The 19,901-nt window shown below is 44.0% G+C and overlaps 1 protein-coding gene across 1 annotated transcript in view; it reads left to right on the forward strand.

Moving 5' to 3' along the window:
• Positions 1-2,936: 2,936 nt before the first annotated feature.
• Positions 2,937-19,901, forward strand: part of ERG (ETS transcription factor ERG) — a 255,536-nt gene continuing 238,571 nt past the window's right edge. Inside the window, exon 1 of the mRNA XM_077119074.1 lies at positions 2,937-3,030. The gene's annotated coding sequence lies outside the window, so the exon portion shown is untranslated. The remainder of the gene's footprint in view (positions 3,031-19,901) is intronic.

The raw sequence follows: 19,901 nt of genomic DNA on the forward strand, positions 1-19,901 counted from the left end.
AGACAACAGAGAGAACTTTCCACCTACAAGATGCAACCAATTGGGAGTGAAGGCCTATCTATGCAAAACTCTGGGATCCCAGGTTCTAAGATTCTTCCAAGCTTTTGAATGGGCCCAGTACGTGTTTTTGACCTTTTAAGAAATTGTGTGTGTTGGGAAGAATGGAAGGGGGTAATGAGGGAGAACCACAGATGAAATTGTTTCAAATAAATTGTCTTTTTATGAACTATTTCTTTTCTCAACAGTGGTAACTTGGATTGTTGAAATCACTCTTTCTACTTTAAGATGCAGTTCTTAATCTCAGGGCATGAGATCTGGTAGGTTTGCTCAGAAAAAAAAAAACGAAAAAGATGCATTTCTTACTGGCAAAACATGTCCTGTCGATTAGCACACATTATTTTTATCACCATCCTATAGTATTGTCATAATATTCCGTATAGAGATAATGATTGTGACACTTTGATAACATACTGTAATAGTAAAAAGCAGAGTCATTGGCTTGTGAGCTACCAAAAGAATCCATGTTTATTTTAAAATGTTCCCCCAAATATGAAGGGCTTCCCGTGGTGAGTTCAAAAAAGAGGAGGATTTCAAAATACTATAAAGTAGGGTCTGGAATATTTGGAGGATAGTGAGAGAGAAATGGAAGCAAACTACACATATGACAGGAGAGAGGCAGCTCAAATGTATTTTAAGTCCCATATGAAGTGCACTGTTGTGCCTTCTGTGTTATAGTCACATTTATGCTGAAAGAAAATGGAAACAATTTTGCACATGGGGATTCCAGCACAGATTGTATACATCGATAGTGCCATATTAATAAATATGCACCTTTTAGTTTGCATCCTGTTCTTTGTGGCTGTAACCTCAGGAAGAAAAGGCTGCAAGCTTGCCAGAAACTTATTTTGTTTTCAATATTTGCATTTATTGGTATCTTCTTTTGCCTGCCTATGGAGAAGTGGATTCGTACCCATATTATAATGGAATGCCTGTTCCTTCAAGAAATTTCTTACGCATTTGCAGTTTTATGGAGGCTCTCCATCTTAAAGGAAAACCCTTCTCAGTGAATTTGTTATAGTAGATTCTTAAATTAACTTGCCCATTTTGGCATCTCTAGGGTTAAAGAATCTCCCAGAACCTATAGGTCCTGGAGAAGGAGGTTTCTAAACTCAGCTGCTTAGACCCATTTTATTTTTTCCCTGCAAACAGGAAATGGTGCCCTGAAGCCTTCTTCTTCTTCTTTTTTTTTTTTTTAACTGGAAAGTGTGCGGGGAGGGGGCACACTCGCTGCTCACACACAACCCTGAGTCTGACCCAGACTTGGGGGTCTCCGTGTGTTTTTTCTTCCCTCTCTCTCTCTCTCTTTTTTTTCTATTATTTTGGCAGACTTTTCGGAATGTCTGGGAGCTAAGGGCTTTGCTTCATGGAGCAGAATTCTGAAGCAAGAAAAAGAGAAAGTTATAGACTAAACCACAGAAATGTAAACACGTCTGCAGCTAAAATAACTCCACTTTCATTGAAAACACTCCTCCTTCACAATCAGACTTCTGTGTGCTGTAGTCAATAAAACTGCATGTTAATAGCGACCAATTAATAGATTATGTTGCTCGGCTTTAAAAGTTGAGGGAGTTTTAATTATTATTTTTCAAATTAAAGGAGTGCTTATTCCCTCCCTTCCCTTGGGGTGGGTGGTGGTGGTGGTGGGGGGACTTCGCTTTCTTTCTGGCTGTTTTGCTTGAAATTCTTGGCTGTTAAGGTTCAGAGAGGGAGGGACGCGGGTAGTTTTCACTTGGTCGGGATGGAGGGAGTGTGCAGTTGGAGCGCTCCGGGGCGCGTTCCTAGAGGTCTCGCGGGGACTGTCGTGACGCTTCCCGCGGGACATGCGTGAGCGGAGGCCACGCTCAGGTAAGCACGATTTCGATTCTGGAATTCATTCGTGAACTTCAGAGGGGCTTAGCAGTGCGCCCCGATGCGGAGGACCCTCTTGGCCCCACCTTTTGGAGGCTCTTTTCTCCCGAGGACGCCTGTCACCGCGTCCAGCCGGCCGGCCCGGGTGACTCCTTGGTATCCGCGCCGCCAACCTCGCGCTCCTCCCGAGCTTTCCTCGGTCGCTTCCCGCGCTGGGGGCTCCGCACAAACAGGCTCGACACGCGCTCAATTTCTGGTTAAAACCGGTGGCATCTTAGCCCCGCATTTCTTCTTCGTTAGCTTAGGGGCGACCGACGACACTTTACTTCTGATGAGCATCAAAGGCACTCGGCGATCATTTGAAATTTCTCCCGCAGGAACCAGTTCTAACACCGGTTTTAACGTTAGTAACGGTTTTCACTGAGGCTGGAAAACGATCACTTTTCACTAAAAAAAGGCACCGAGTTACCAGGAGCAAGCCCCTCTGAGACTTCTCAGGCCCACCCTACCCTACCTTGACCCTCCCTTTCCCATCTCCTCCTTCCCTTTCGCCTCTCCTTTCTGGAGTTGCGTCCTGGGATCGTCTCCTGCTGGGGACGGACTCCTCGCCCCCGAGGCTCTGCTCCTCCTCCGGCGTCTCCTCCTCTTCCTCCTCCTTTTGCGCCTCGAGCCGCCAGTCCGGGTCCTAAACGCCGAGCAGGGCGCACAGCGTCCAAACCTGCCCTCGCCGTCCGCGCTCCCGGGCCCGAGGGCGCGCGCGCACCCCCGGCCACACGCGCACGGCCACGCGCGCCCACGCACGCCCGCGCAATACGGCCACGCGCGCACTTCGCACCCACGCGCGCCCACGGACACGCGCGCACGCCCCGGAGCGCACTCCTGGGTCGCGCGGGTGGCGCGTCGGGGCGGCCGCCCTGCTCGGCGATTGGCGGCAGCCCGGAGCCTCCCCGCGCCCGGCGCCCACACCATGGGCTGAGGCCGTCGGCGCCCAGGGAGTCAGTGCGGCCCGGCTCGGCGCGCACGGCCAGGCACGCGTGCGGGCATCCGCGGGTGCGGACACGCGTGACCACGCACGTGCAGGACACGCCGTCCCCCGACGACGACCGAGGCGCTCGCCTCTGGGTAGGTCCCACGTCCTGCCGGGCCCCGGCGGTGGGGACGGTCGCGACGGGGTGGTCCGCGGACGCCCCGGGGCAGGGCGCGCTCCGGTCGGGCTGGCGCGGCGCGTTGCCGGGCGGGCGCCTTCCGACGGCGTCGGGACAGGTGGGGCGTGCGGCACCAGGAGGGGCAGCGCGACGGGCCCCAGGTCCCTGGGAGGCGCGCGCGGCTTCCTTGCGTCTCCCGGCCCGCCGGCAGCGCGGTGAGTTCAAGCAGCGCCTGCCGCGGGGGACCTCAGCTGGAGCCTCCAGCAAGAGGGTATTTGATCTTGTCGGGTTTGGAAATGAGAGTTGAGTTAAAGACCGCGCTTGTCTGAAAGTAGAAACCAGATTTGGGCCGTGGCTGTCCCTGCCCAGGCCGAGGTGCGTGGACTCGACCTCTGAAGGGCGTCATCACTGCTAAACTCGGGGCCCCGGGCCCCCTCAGCAGCTCTCTCTTTCCACGCCACCCACTCTGTGGCTGCCTTTTCACCTTTGACACCTCAGTCTTAGACTTTTTTTTGTTTATACGCTACCAGTTTACCACCTCAATTGAAAAACTTGGCATGTTTAAAAATGGAGCCTATACTTTTTATCAGCTGGCCTTCTTGGTTTCTTTCAGAAAGCTGTCATGCATTTATCACTATTCTGTATTGTATAGATGTTTTGCAAAGGTCTTCCATAGAGACATTAGTTCGTTTTAAGTGTAAGATTCGAGTGCTTTTATTAATTGCGGATGAAACTGCTCAATAAAATGGGTAAGCAAATTTAATGTAGATTTGCATTTTATACAACTTTTCGTTGATTTAAAGGTAATTTCGTTTATCCTCCAAAAGAACATATTCATATGTGCCACATTCAAGCTAAAAACCATAGGTTTTTCTAGAGCTTCTGTAGTTTAGAAACTGCAGAAGTGCCCTTCCCTTGGCGACCTTCTTAGGGCATCCAGCCTACCACTGGGGCTGCTTTCTGGTACCTTAGATTCTCTCCGAGAAGTTTAGAGCCCAGGAACTGCCTGAGCTCTCTGGATCACTCAGAAAACTATCACATTCTTTGGATTAACCCTTCTTCTGCTGGCTCAGACTGTTCATCCATAGGAGGATTAGGAAACAGAAGCTGTATAAGAAGCCCAACCAAATAAATCAGTTCACCATGCGTCAAATTATTAGTGAGCTAATCATACCATTGAAACAATTCTATGGAAATGGTGTCTGTTACGCAAAGGACAAAATTGTGGCTAGTATGTAAAATTTTATAATTCTCAAGAAAGTCTTCATGAGTACAACGTACAGCACGAAGGTTATCTTCAGTTTGATAATCCCAGCTTTGATTCGTGCTATTGGGGTCTTGGAAATTACACTATACAAGCAAATGAGTAAGAAAATGTTTTAGATATTTTTTGAAGAGTGCGTAATTCCAACAGCATTTAGAATTTCAGTTTCTTCTGATTTGTAACACTATCATTACTTCATTTTGTTTTTAAAAGTTCGCAGTGGAATCAGGAGATATATTCTTTCACGTTTATGTATTATTTCATGATAAATTCTTGGTGGTTTAATCCGATGCACCTTCTTTATCTAAGTTTTTGAAAATTAGCGTTTGCCATTGAGTGGATGGCACAGTGAGGCTGCAAGCACACATGTATATAAACATTGTCCCCCTCGCTTCAGGGTCTGTTTTGGTATTCAAGATAAACCTTGTTGAAATTTCTGCTCTTATAAACTCAGATATTTGATTTGTGGTAAGGGCCAAGATACCAGTGGAATGCCCGATAAATAACTAAGAAGATTATAGCTTTAAAGAGTCTCTGATGTATGTCAGAGTTGATTAGCTTAGTATACTAAAATCTTATTTATTATGTATACATTGAATATATCATATTGTAAGTAAGCAAGAGACAAACTCAACTTTTTTTTTCTTGAGTCAGTATTAGCACTGCTTTTGTTTTTGCTTATTAGCTAGACTTAAAGAAAAAATAAACATTAAAGGGGGTACTTATTTCTTCATGAGACAGAGGAGCTACTGTGTCAAATCTTTTCCTATCCCAAAGTGAAAAGTGATAGCCAATCATCAGCAGCAGCCCTATTATTTAAAGTGATGGGGAGGCAATGTCATGTTGAGTAAATGTCACTGCTGTCTGCTATTTCATAGAACTCGGTTCAGCAGGTGTTGACATAAAGACATCTACACATTTCTAATGAGATGTATGGCGCCTGGGAAGCAAGAGGTGGTCGAGGTAACGTAAATGAGTATAAGTCTCAATGTGCAAAATCCCCCTCTGATGCTGCACATCTATTCCCAGTTAAAAGAGTTGTCAGTTGTTCCCTTTAGATGCAGGTGCTTTTTTTTTTTTTATCACCTCCTTGCTTCCGAGGTGACTTTTTCTGGAGGGGAGGAGGAGGATTTTTTCTTTCCTCATTGTGTAAGGATACTTGAATTTTTCTGGGGAGCATAGTCTTTCAAAATCTAGCCTTTTTTTGATGATCTCCACCTTGAATTTGAAACTATTCAAAATTGTGAGTAGCATTTGTAAGAAAAATGAGCTGATCAGACATTCACGTCTATTTCAGATAATTACGGTATTTGTGCAGGCAGATTTCTTTGGGGACTTTGGCAGTCACTGCAGTAACTGGGCTGCTCCCACAGGGTTTCACTCAGATGCCCCTCTGCATCTGTGACATTCCTTGCATGATGCATTCTCAGTACTTCCTTGCGCCCTTGGTCAGCTTTTCAGCAGTCATTTGTTGTGCGTTAGGCATTTTCAGGGTATAGCTTCTCGCATTTATTGACTCGGCAGTTCTTCTGTAAATAAACAACAACAAGAATTCCCAAGGACTGGTGGAAAACTTTGACTGTCTTTAGGTGTGACTCCATATAATGTTTTCACTGTATAGAATGGTTTCAAAACAGCCAGGGGGAAAATTTCCCCCTTTCCTTTATCTTCTATTTCAAACATTTTAGCGTTAAAAAGAGAGAGGATTCCATGCTTTATGCTTGTAACACTGCAAATCTAGTGGAGGTGGTGAAGGCAGGCCATCTAAAATTAGTTTGCTAAATTTAAGTGCAAGTAAAATGTACAGGACACCAAGAAATTAAAGGGTGCATCTAAAAATAGAGTGCTGGATCTAACTTTTAGATTAAACTACCTTTTAAGCTTTTCTATTTTCATAGTGGTATGCCATCATCTGGAAGACCCTGATTGTGTATGAGAAACAGTAATTTAACAGTGAAAGTAAGGGGTTTGGTTACGTTGACTCAGTGTATGTTCAGAAGTGTGTACAGAGGTTCAGTTATGTGACTTTGTTCTGTTTGAAAATGACTGTGTGTGGACACAAATATCCTTTAGGTGTGTATGTAATACAGGCCATTTGAATTAATTCATCACCTTTTTTGGTATGCGCCTGGAGAACTACATCTGAGATCTGTCTGTTCTAGGACAAACAGCTCATCTAAAGTTTTTTTTTAGTAAATTTATTTTTCTTGCATGGGCGTGCATCCGGAATCGAACTCAGGCCTCTGGCATAGCAGATGAGAATTCTGCCTGCTAAGCCACTGTCACACCTCACCTAAAGGTTTTAAAAGCCTAGTTCTGTAGCTACTTCCTTCTAGAACATACCCTATAATTTTCAATTTTTTGTGGGAATGAGGTTTTCATACATGTTGGTGTCTCATATGGGATTCCTTTAAAGAATAATGTTATTCCTATAAGAAAGCATACTTTATGGGGGGGGGGAGGAAGCATCCCTCCAATGAATTGGAAAACAAATCAGGCAAATCTAGGATGATTCTTTTAAAATAGGAAACCCTTATTTTCACTTGATTTGAGGGTTCAGCAGGAATTCCCAAATCTTCCCTTAAAAGCAGAGCAATCAGTTTACACCTTAGTTTTGAGTGCAGGAGAGCAGAAAGTAAAGCCTGTTTGGTGTTAATGTTACCACGATGACGTGTTTCCATGGAGGGATATATCCCCCCTGCCCCCCACCATGGACGCAAAGGTCCTTTTTCTTTGAGGTGGAGTGGAAATGGTGGGTCATGGGTTCTTGGGGGTTCACGGAAGTATTCAAAGTTGTGAAGTAAAACAAAGATAGACTTAATAGGATTGTGCATGTTTTCTTGCACTCGGGGCAAGGAGGTTTGAGTTAGCACCTTGAGGAAGTATAAGCTGTGTACAGTGGAGCAGCATCGTAAAAATGGATTAACTGCTGGTGTGTTGCTTTCCATCTGATTCAAGATGATCATCAGACTTTGTATTCTTCCGAACAATTAAAAATACACAGGTCTTCAGTAAGTCTGTGGCTACCTTTTGCCTGGATATAATAAATGGATTGAATTTAGCATTTGGAAAAGTGCAGCTCTGTCGTGGTTTGTAGATGTGGGCTCTGGAAAGAAAGGTAGCCCTTGATGACTTGGTGGCCCACTGACACATGACAGCTCCTGCTGTGTCCCCCACTGGTTCTGTCCCTGCAACTTTACACCCATAGGAGCTGTTGCCAGCTGGAGCACCTGAGGTCCCCAGGCTTGCAACCCCCAGCAAGAGTCAGCAGTGGCTCTGAACTCTGCCTTTCACCAGAAACAAAATGCCTTGTGGATGCCTTCTCTTTCATTCATGGGTCTGTCTGTTCCCTTTTGCTAGGGCTTCTTCAAAGGCAATATCTGTCCACTGTGGGTATGCTAGGGGGAAGGTAAGAGTGGAGAGCTGGGGAAGGAGTTAGCCCTGGCATCCTGGGACCTTTAAAGTTTTTTTTTATAGAAGCACAATCTGGAACGGAAAGTCCATTCCATTCACCTTATTCATTAAATGATTTGGGGGGGCAGAGTTGGCACCTGCCTTTACTTAGCTCTATCAGTCTATTGAAAAGTGAGTTTCAAGTTCTAAAAGAACTAATTTAAGAATGGGTTGTTGGGATATAATCTTTCGGGAAGCTGGTGGTTGTGCATTGGCTATATTATTGACCCTCTGCAAACCGCACTCTTATAATGATGAACAAATAGCTGCTTTGTCGTTATAGTGACAGTGCTGTTAGCGTTGTGAAAATACACACCCAAGCGAAAGTAATTGTGAGAAGTTTGCCTGATTAAATGGCTTTCGTTAGTTGCTTATATTGATATGTAACTCCGTCACATAATTTTTATCAAGCCAAGCATATTCCGTGCACTGTGCTGAATGCTATGGCTGGAGATGGCAAGGTGGCTTCCCAACAATCAGTGTGGTTGTAAATTCACTCTACAATATTTGGGGAAAAACGCTGAAAGGTAGTACCAAGCTGCTCTCTTCAGATATGGGGGCGGGGGTGGGGGTGGGACTTAGGCAATGGAATCAGGAATATAGGAATTCCTTTCCCAAACCCACCTCTGCGCGTTACTGATGCTTGGAATTTTGCTGAAAGCTAGAGCAATGAAGGAGACGGTCCCGAAAGAAGTTAATATGAGTATCCCGACGGGAGGGGTGGGGGGATGACTATGGCACCATTTAAAAGGAAAAACTGTCATTCCTTCTAAATCGGACTGCCAAATCGAATAAGGCGCATTTCAGGGTTTTTTTTTGCATGGGACATGCATGGATTTAAGCTGAGTATAAATAATAATCGAGGTACGTGCTAGTGAAATGAAATGTTTTGAAACATGAACCGCTTACACTTACAATCTCAACTTACAGCCTTTAAATGAAATGTATCAGAAAGCTGAGATTACTTTTATTAGGAAATGAGGTAAAATATTTAGAAAAGAAGCCATCTCTTGGTTTGGGTATGTTCAAAGAGGATTTCATACTTTTAATGGATTCTCATTAAAATTATATCTGACCTCACAAAGCTGATGTGAACCTGCTGCCAGATTTATAAATCTTGATCTATAATTGCACAAATTTTAAACTTGTCTTGTGCAAAGCTTGCTCGTTTTTGCAGCACAAGTTATAGCAGCAAGACAACAAATAAGTTCAAGTAGATGCAAGATTTCCTTCTTCGGTATTGAAAAGTACTTTCTAGTCTCTTTGACCTTGGAAGTAAAATTTACTTCAGGACAGAGTTTCAAAATAGAAGTAATGACAGTAAAGATCAAATCTAGGGAATATTTGGAGACTTTTCTGGAGGGGGGATGTTAAGTCAGCACATTACCATATTTACCCAAATTCTGAAATTCCTTTTAGCCCAGCCATGAAAGCAAAGATATTATTGATTGCTTCTTGAGGTATCAAGGTAAAAGGATTTTACAGCTGAAACATTACCAGTTCTGAAGAGGTTTATAATCGTATCTCCTGATGAGATTTAATTTATTTTTACAGTTTTCTAAGACTTGTAAATATAGGAGATTAAATAGAATGTCCCACAAGAGCAATTTTTCATAAGTATTCCATACCAAAACATGCATTTAACACTAATATAAAATTTTTCTTTTCATGAATTAAGCATTAAATCATGTTAAATTTTACCTGGATATTTTTACATTTCTTAATCAAAAATGTATTTATTGATTGCCTGTTAAATGAGTGCACTGTCCTAAAGAGAGATGGGGACATGTAATATATAGGGTTTGTTAAAACACTGGACATATCTAGGGATTGGGAAGACAACTCTCCCAATTTAATGGGAAAAGCCAGAACATTCCAGTGTGGAGCTTGTCTCTGTACCTATCTGAGTCCAGTAATGAGTGGCATGCCTGAATTTTATCTTTTTGTCTAATGGTAGTGACAACATGTCCACAAAACTATGGCCCTTTTCATTTTGCAGAGCTGAGTTTAGCAGGTGAGAGCTCACCCACACCAGGGCATCCTGAATGGCATACCTTTGGGAAAAATATCTGCAGGTGGAAATTCATGCAGGACAAGTAGAACGGCCGAGAATGCAAGGAATGCCAAGTGGGCAGAAATTGGTTGGCAGCCAGATTTGACTTCAGCTATAAAGGTTCAAGACTCTGTCAGAGGACGGGAATGTTCCAGGTTAGAGGAAAGACAAGTGCAAGAAAGAGACACAGGCAAGTGCAGGTTGTCTTGGGAAATGGCCGGCTGCCCAGGCCATCCGTGCTGTTGTCATAGTTTATACAGGAGACTGTACAAGGCACTGGGGAGGAAAGCCTTGGGCCATGCCTTCAGTTAGTTCATACCTAGAAAGAGGATGAATGCACATGGCATGAAATCAAGAAAGGGGATGAGGGCACACACCACAAAATCTAGAAAGGGGATGAATGCGTTTGCCATGAGATCTTGAACTGCTCTGGATGCATGCACCATGAAATCTAGAACAGGGGTGACTGCCCCCGCCAACAAGAATGACATGCTCAGCAGGAACACCTGGTTGAACAGGCTAGTGGGGCAGTGAGCTGGGGCCCTGGACTGGACGGTGATGGAGGTGATGAGACAACAGCCCCTTCCTTGTGTCCGGATGTCCTGCATTGCGGGACCCTAACAGTCCACACACCTCGCTGGGCTTGCTGTCAGGTTGCTGTTGGAAAGCTTGTTATCCTATCGCTCAGACTCTTCTCTCTTTGGGACCCATGGGAGAAATTCATTTGCAGTCTCAGCATCAGGATTGTTGTTTTTGCAGTTAGTTGGATTCTTCAAATGTGTGATCTACTTCAAGTGTGGCGACCCCTGGCCTCCTTCCGTGAGCTCCCACTTTCCTAGCTTAAGTCTGTGTTTTCACTCTTTGATTTTCTTTAACCTTATCTTTCTTATTTATTTTGCGTCTACTTCTGAATTTTGAGAAATTCTGTTGTATTGCATATATGCTTGTAGACTGCTTTTTTGAAACAAGGTAGAATATATATAAGATAGACCATCTCATAGTATTATACCATCAAAAAGTGATCTAATACCATCCCATAGGGAGAAATGCTTCTGTAAAGTGAGGCGTTTAAGCTGTACCATGATGGATACTGGATTTGGAGAGGCTGGGGTGGCAGGGGGAGCAGTGGGCAATAATGTGGGGAGTCAGGTGCTGCGTGTGTTTAGAAATGACAGGTCTGTAACCTGATGCCAAGTCCCACAGTGCAGGATCCACCTGAGACTTCTTTCTTGGGCTTTGGAGTTAGTAGGCTAGAACTCTATTTCGATAACCCCAGTGTGAAGTTCAAAGGAAAGCGTTCAGGTAATTACCAGGGAGGGAAGGAAGAATGAGCAGTTGTGGAGGATGGGAACTGACATTTCCTTCGCCAGGTGGTATGGCCACGAGAGACGAGTCACAACCACCGCTCTTTGAGGTGCTCATATTTCTGCCTTTTTTCAAGATTCGTAAACAGAGGGCTCAGGAGTGTTCAGGGACCTGGCCAGAGTTAGAGGCAGGGCCAGTGTGAACTCAGGCAGGCCGACGTTGGGATCTCAGTGAGGGGCTCTGCTGTACCGAGCTATCTTGGCCAGAGCGGGAGTCCCCTTGTGAAAGTGACAAGAAGTAAGCAAGGTAACATGGAGGCCAAGGCAGCGGAGGGTCAGAGCAGGGCTGTGCAAAGGAAATAGAATGTGGGTCTCATGTGCAGTTTAAAATGTTCTAGTTACATGAATATATTTTATTTAATGCAATGTATCTAAATATCATTTCAAATGTAAACAATATAAAGGTAGGGATGAGATATTTCACATTCTTTTGCATACTAAATCTTTGAAATCTGATGTGTAGTTGTATTACAGCATGTCACAATTGGGACCAGCCACATGGCTCCTGCATTGGACAGCAGAGGTGTAGCATGCTCAGTGTAGGGGGTTAGAGTTAGTGTAATTAACAACCAGGAAGTCGATTAGATAACTTGATCACAAGAGTTGTATGTTGCGACCTGTGTCTCCATTGGTAATGTCAACCAAAATATCACTGTGGAATCAACTGTCGCAGCACTGGGACATCAAATGCTAGAAGACATGTTCAGTAATAAATCTGTAACTTCAAATTGGGGGGAAAAATACATATGATTTCCTTTTGAATCATGTCATGCTTTTAAAGGGCAAAACAAAATTACTCCTCTCAAATTGAAATCCAGTAATGCCTGGTGACGAATGGTGCTGCTTTCATTGGAATTATGGTGTGACAACTTTATGTGTAAAAATGTTACTTGAGAATTCCTATTTAAAGATAATCCTCGTATGATGACAGCACTCTTATTTTGCATGTGGGTGGTTTCTTGAGAGTAATACCACTTATTTTGAACAACAGTGTTTTTGAGGTGCTAGCATTCCAGAGGAGAAGAAGGATGTCATTCGAATGCAGAGTTACAAAGTTCACTGGTAAAAGCAAATACTCACAATTTGTAATGACTGATTGCACTTAACATACATAGCATGGGCAGGTCTCTTTTCATGTAATACTGAAGCATTGCAATGTCTTGTAAGGTCGATCTACAACACTCAAATGTTACTCCTTATTACCAGAGTACTGTCTGCAGTGTGCCATTGAGTCACTTAACCCTTTTATGCTATGAATGTTTTAAACTGCAGATTTGATTTCATTTTCAAATGAAGCAAAAACCTCACTAGCAGATTCTTACTCGTCACACTTCCCTGAATCACAAATATATTTTCAGTCTCAGTGCCTAGTCTGCAAGTGAACTTCTCATCAGTGCTTCCTTGAGACAGTTTGTTTTCATTATCACGAGTGCACTGTAAGGGAATTTCACTCTCCTTTTCTTAATTTATTTTTCTTGATGGGCAATCCTTACTGTCAAAAAACTCTGTTCAATAAAGTACATATGGTTTTCTCTTAGCTCTGACTGGCATGCCAAATTTTACACCTAATTGAGTGCAGCTACTGGTAACTGTTTATGGAGGAAGATATCATGGTTTGTTAAAAAAAAGGGAAAAAATGAATAAACATGGCTGTATCCTATTCTGCACCAATATATACTTATTGGGGTTTTTTTGTTGTCGGGTCATTCAGGGACAGACCAAGAAGCAAGAAAGTAGAGCCAGCTCAGTAAGCTCCCCTGCTTTAAGGACTAGGCAACACATTAAATTCTGTGGCTGAGTCCTCTTTCGTCCAACGTGGGTCCCCAGTCACCAGGTGGAATCCTTTTAGAGGTAACCAGAATTCCACCCCAAGGCCGGTGCTATGCCCACTAGATGCCATCCCAGGCTTCCCTCCAGGGAGTGCAAACTTAATTTAAAGCCTAAATTATATTTGAGAAGTGTGAAGCACATTACGGCTCCTTAAATAATTCACTTGAGGTTATGTTCAGTGAACATGTGTAAATATGAGAATGTGTGAAGCTAGTGGTCTAAACACAGAGTAAATACAGGCCCGTGTTGATGGAAGCCACATGTGTTTAAAATCTCGGAGGGAAAACCACGTTATCGCTGGCAGCCAGAACCTCGGAAGGCAGCGGGGCTCGCGAGGGAAGTTTCCCTCTCCAGGTGCTTCTGTGCACAGGCCTTGCAGACTGGCTAATCAAGGAAGGCTTTTGAGACAGACTGCTGGACACAGCTCCTCAGCTTGTGGGAGCAGCTCTCAGCTGCGGATCAAGGCAGGGCGAAGACCCGGCAGGGACTCCCTCCCCTGGCAGGCATGGAATGGCCGAAATGTGCCCTTGGAAACCGTTGTATTTGGTTAAATTTAGATTAGTGCAGCAACTCTAGAGCTTAATTCCCCACCCCGTTCGGGCTGAACGAGTGCTACAGGGATGGGTGGGGACTTCATTGACATTCTGAGTGAACCCAGCAGAGTCACCTCATGAAGTAAAGCATTGCTGAGCATTTCCCCTTTCTTATCACCTCTATCTTTATGTAATCACTCCTGCAGTGGTAACCCCAAGGCCACGGCTTTCCCTGACCCTTCCATGCTGGTCTTATTTCCTTAAGTGCTTAGAACCTGCAGAGATTGGAAGGGTTGGGGCGAGCCAAGTTTCTCCTGCCGCAGACCTGCACAGAGATCCAAAAAGAAGTAAGTCAGCGAGTCTAATGAAATCAGGCAGCAGATTTGAAGCGATTTTGGAACATCCTGCCTCTCTGTGCTTTCTGTCCTCTGTCTGGTTTTCATGGAGATTTGTGTCTGGGAATGAGCAGGGTTCAGAGTGGATTTGCTGGAGGCAGGTCCCTGAGTTCTCAGGCTTGGCTATTTGAAGTCAGTTCCAGGGGGCTCCGAGGAGGTGCAAAAAGCAGAGGCCTTGGGAGATGTGGGAATTTTCACAGGCTCCCTGGGTCTTTCAAATTATTCATAAGACTGCCCTCCACTGGGATTTTTAGGATAGAAAACATACACCATTTACCGACCACACTACGTCACTTGCCAGTGCCGTCTTTACAAAATTGGTACTTTTATGTTCTGGGATGCACCCTCTGCGATTAGGGGTGAAATGACAACCCGGAGTGGCATCATGGCACTGCTCACAAGGCAGGCAGTGGTCCTAAAGGTTAGGAATCCGTTGTGGCCCAACCCAGCTTGAAGAAGTTTAAAAAAGAAATGGAAATGAGAATCCGCATGAGTTGCGTTTGTACTGGCAGAGGAAGCAAGATTCAACATTATTTTTTAGTCTGTGCCTCCAGCAAGTAAAAATAGGAATTGCGTATCATATATTTGGGAAAGTTAAAGGGATGCTTTCTTTTTAGAATCAGCAAGACTTGGCATAGATTAAGGCACCTTTTGCAAGGCAGTGATGGTTTGCTGCACTGGATACTTAACATGGAATAAGAAGATGTCTTGAGAAATCTTTAATCTGTAGACATTTGAAAAAGAAGTTTGCTGTTTTGGAATAAGTGTGATCTGCTTCACCTATGTCAGAGTATTCGTTCTTTATTTCTCTTTTCTTTTGTTTTTTCTTTGGTTTTGTTTCTTGTGCTTGGCTTCCAAAATAGGAGGTGACATGTATGTGAATTGCTTGTTAGAAAGTATGTGAAGGAAGCATTACTCTTTCAAGTCCTAATTTATAGAAATAATTTTGGGGATCTCCTGAACAGGTTAGAATAAGTGCAGACATCACTTGAAGTGCTGGCATTAACTGCCAAGAATTAGTGATATTTTGTGATGTACATGCCTTTAGACTTAAATGAGTGCTTTTCAACCTTTTTTCCATTATCTACCTCCTTAGGGTATCTTGTTAGACACTTTTCCCCCCTAATTGTCCCTTCGCCCTGTGAAATTTTAACCCACAGATATACTGTATATCTCTATATATGCAGTGCACATATATAACTGTGCTTTCTGTATAAGAAGAGTTAGACTTTTATTGACATCCGAGAACCATTTTAGCTTCCTTGGAAATGTCTGGCTTAAATATACATATGCCTAATTTTGAAAGAGATTCTGATTGTTTAAGGAACAGTTGGCTGTTGCTAGCACATGATTTAATTAGTACATGCAGTTAGAAAGTACTAGGAATCTAAAGTAAGGAGGGATATCAAGGGGATTTTGCTCTAACTGCTATCTTATGAAGTGTGGTCTGATAGCTGATAATGATAAAGCAAAAGGCAATTTTGACAGTTTCCTTTTGTATTTCTCAAAGATGCAAAGTCACATTCTTTCCACCTGTGAAAAAAAGATACAATACTTGTCAAGCTTATTCATCCAAGTACACAGAGTTGTAGCAGGACACAAGGGCTCAGTGTCCACTTGCTTGTTCCCCTTCCCGGAGCGGCCATCTGACTTCCGCATCCAGCCTTGCCCCCAGATTGCCTGGGACGTGGAAATGTGGGTCGTGCGGCTGATTTAGGGCAGCTGGATTCCATTGCCTTTGCTGTTTCCCCTCCAGTACAAATGGAAATATATTAAAAAATAAAGAAGAAGAAGACACGCAGAGTTTAAACCAAAAATCAATCAGAAGAGAAAAACACCTGGGCCAGTGTCAAGAGAAACAAATCTGTGCCAGCACAAGTTTTCATGAAAATGATCAGCAAAGTAATATTTCCATTAAAAGGCGACTGACTCACAGATGGAGGTGAGTGTTCTCTGAGGCAGTGTGTGAATAAACCCACCCATGCCCCATAACCCACAGGACCACTCAGGGGCAGTTCCCAAAGCGACCCAGTGATACGGAAAATGGGGAAAGCAAAGGGGGAGGAAAACGGATACTAATGAAGTGAGCAGACTCTGCGTTGTGAAACCAGAGTGGTTTGATGAGAATTGAATACCATTATTTGAGTTTCTTCTCATCAGCAGTCCTAAGGAATCTTTGCATTCTCATTTCAGAATGAGATGCAGTAAGGCAAAACATATTCTCTCTTAGGAACGATTACATGATAAATAATGCTACTGTGAACGCAAAAGGCACAAAAGCAAGCTTTTTAAAGTGGTTGCCATTGGCATAGGAAGTGTGTCTAGCCACGCATTTCCCCCCCTGGAATATCACCAGGAAATTTGCTTCTCTCCAAGATTTGAGATCCAGGGGGTTACTTGGCACTGGAGGGGTGACGAACCCCACCAGGTTAAACAGAGCCTGGCTGCTGTTTCTTTCCCTCTCCTTCCCTTTCTGTGCTGTGTTTGGAAGGAAACCCTGCAGTTTCATTGCATAGATTCTATCTTTGTGGTTCTCATTTTAAGGGGTGCCTAATGCAAGCAAGGAACTTTTAGTTAAGAAAGTTCTCTCTTCCTTAGACTTTCCTCCCTTCTTTTTCTTTCCAAATTCCCTGTTTTTAGTTTCTTACAGATAGAAACCAGTTTGATTCAGCAGTGATCAACAGTCAGGATTTTGAAAAGCCAGCCACAGAATTGAGTAAATGCTAAGCCACTGTCACGTGGAGCACAGATTTGGAAGTTTATGAATGCTTGCTCTGAAAAATCCCTAAAAATACCTCTTCAAAATACGACTGCACTCTCACAGTGGATGTCCCACTAGCAAAAGCACATTTAACTTATTTATTTTTGGTAATAGGGTCAGATTAAATGATATAGGAATATCAGTGTATACCTAAAAACTTGCAAATATTAAATTTATTTGTATTAAAAACCATATATTTGGCCTTCTAAAACTATCATTGATACTTATTTTACTCTGCTTTTTCTATGGAATTCCCTTTGAACTTAATAATTGGGGCTGTCGACTATTAAACTAGGAATTTAGACAAACTCTCAGGATCTGTAGGTTTATATTGAGAACATAACCAACCAGTACCAATAACGATATGAAGAACAAGTCTATGTCCAGAAAAAGTAACTATTGAATTCTATCCCTAGACCATTTCAGAGTTTTTTCACTGTGTGCCTCCCACCTCCATTTTTAAATAGATTTAACAACAATAAATAATCTTGTAAATCATGGTATAACCACTTTGCTCCAGCGTAGAATTCCAGACAAATTGGCTTCTCCTTAGACCATCCAAAGAAGTCCAAGGAGGACTGAATCCTACTGAATTTTCCTATACTGCTCATTGCTCAGATGGAAGAAAACCCTCGGCTGCTGTCCTTAGAAGGGGCCCTATAGCGAAAGGCACCCACAGACAGGGTATGGGAAGACTCCAGTGAGCTAATAGAAGGCTTCACAAGACATATGGACTAGGAAAAGTGCTTTCATAATTAGAAATTTGAAATCCTCTTTAAGAAAATAAGATTTCCTAGAGTAAATAGAAGTTTCCTTTAAAGAGATTCTTCTACTCACTTAAGAATGTTGTCACGTTGGTTTGCAGGTGGAATGTTGCCTGGTAATGGTGCCGTGTTCTCAGTAAGTCAGGGAGCAGTGGTGGTCTCTGCTGTGCTCTCACTCCTCTCTTGCTGGCTTGGTCTCCTGTTCCACAGTGGGTCCAAGCGTCTGACCCTGAGCGGGGAGAAAGTGTGACTCTGAAGATCCCCAGAGGGAAGGGGGTCAACTCCACTGCCATTTGTTGAGAGCGCTGGAAAGAAAAGAGGACAGAGTAGCTGTTGACCTTGTCCTTGGGACCTCAGTCATCTCTGACAGTAGATGGCTTCTGTGGGTGTCTGACTGTGGGTTCCCCTGTGCAGGGGCAGGGGATGGAGAGCCTGCACCCCTGTGGTGGTTGGGAGTGGTATGCCTCCCACAAAACATGCTCTTCCTGTGATGTGAACCCACTGTAAGTAGGACCTTTCTGATGAGGTCACTTCAGTTAGGCTGTGGCCCACTTCAATTAGCATGGGTCTTAATTCTATTACTGGAGTCCATTGTAAGTTGAGTGAGATTGAGAGGAGAGGGAGAGAGGGAAAGACAGGAAGCCACAGGAAGCAAAAGCTGGGGTGGAATCCAGAAGAGAAGGAAGAGAGCAGGAGACGCTGCCATCTGCCTTGCCATGTGACAGAGGAACCAAGGATCACCAGCAGCCAGTCCCAGAGCCTGTCTCTGGGGAGAAGGCCCAGCCTTGATCTGGACATTTTCCTGGCCTGAAAACTGTGAGTGAATAAACCCCCCTTGTTTAAGCAGAACTATTTCATGGTATTTTCTTGAGCAGCATAGGGAATTAAAACAACTTCCTACTCCAGAACACCAGCCAGATACAGCTTAAGCTCTCTGTTCAACTTTGCACGTATTTACTCGAAATCTCTCTGGACACATATGAAGTTACAGAAATATACAATTAAATAATTCTTTACATTCACAAAAAATAGTACCATGAAAAATTTCAAATGGCCTTATGAACATTGAAAAGGGCGGTTATCAGGTGCAGATGGATAAATGAATGGCTGAGTTGGCTCTACTATAGACTCTTGCAGTTTTGTGCATGTGGTTTGGGCTGTACTAGGAAAGGACTGAATTGAACAGTGTCTTAGTCTCCTGGGGTTGCCGTGATGAAGTACCACAAACCAGGTGTCTTAAAGCAATGGAATTTATTCCCTCACAGTTTTGGAGGCCGAAAGCCTGAAATCATGGTGTCGGCAGGACTGTGCCCCCTCTGACGGCTCTTGGGAAGACTGTTTCCTTGACTCCTCCAGCCTCTGGTTGTTGCTGGTCATCCTTGGCATTCCTTGGCTTGCAGATGCATCCCTCCCATCTCTGCCTCCTCCATCTTCCCGTGGTCTTTCCCCCCGTTGTTCTCTTCTTATTAGGACACTGGTATCATTGGATGAGAGTCCATCCTAGTCCAGTTTGGCCTCATGTTAACTAATCACCTCTTCATGGACCCTACCTCCGGAGGAAGTTCACATTCACTAGACCGTGAGTTAAGGCATACTTTTTTTATGGGATGCCGCTGATAGCTTCAGCCGGGTCGCGCAACCGGAGCACTGGGTGAGTTAGGGGGCGAGCTCGCGGGAAACAAACCTGGGTAAGCAGGACCTAGCCGTCTCAGCTAGGGGACTAAAGGACTTGAGCCAGAGGCCAATTAATCAGCACAAAGCTTCTTTATTGTTACATCGCAAGAGCTTAGGTACTGAAGCGGCTCAAGTACGCTAAAGACCCTGAGGCTAGGAGAGTCCCGGGTTAAGTATCGGTTAGGAGGGGGAGGGAGCAGGGGCATGGGTAAGAGGGGTAGGGGGCCAATTACACAAGCTGAGAGACAGTTGCTAGGCTGAGGGCTAAGGTTAGGTATAGAGAAGTGAAGCAAATAACAGGGAGACTTACGGTTTAGTGGTGAGCTATGGAAATGGGCGGTTTACGACAAGAGGGGGAAGGGGGAACAATGAGCTAGGTTACAAACATGAGAGACAGGGAGAGAATACAGAAATGATTAAAAAGATTTTTTAAGTATGGCTAGACTCCCATCCCTGAGAAATATGCCACAATGGGACACAGTTCAACTGTAACAAATTGGTCCTTTTGTTCTTTGCAACACCTGAGCTTGTGTTTGAAAACCTATTCTATGATAAGAAACATTTTTGCTCTTAATATAAGAGCAGAATATAAGGAGCAGGGAATGCGGTGTTCTTGGCTTTGGGTGATGGTAAGGTTAGAAAAAGGAAGAGTTGTGTCTTCCCTCCACACCCCTCCAGACTAAACATCTCTGTGGTGTAGGCAGGTTCACAGAGTACATTTGGGCTCCTGCCTATGTCCAAAAAGATGTTCCCCACA

Source organism: Tamandua tetradactyla, chromosome 10, assembly GCF_023851605.1.
Source record: "Tamandua tetradactyla isolate mTamTet1 chromosome 10, mTamTet1.pri, whole genome shotgun sequence".
NCBI classification, from domain to species: Eukaryota; Metazoa; Chordata; class Mammalia; order Pilosa; family Myrmecophagidae; genus Tamandua; species Tamandua tetradactyla.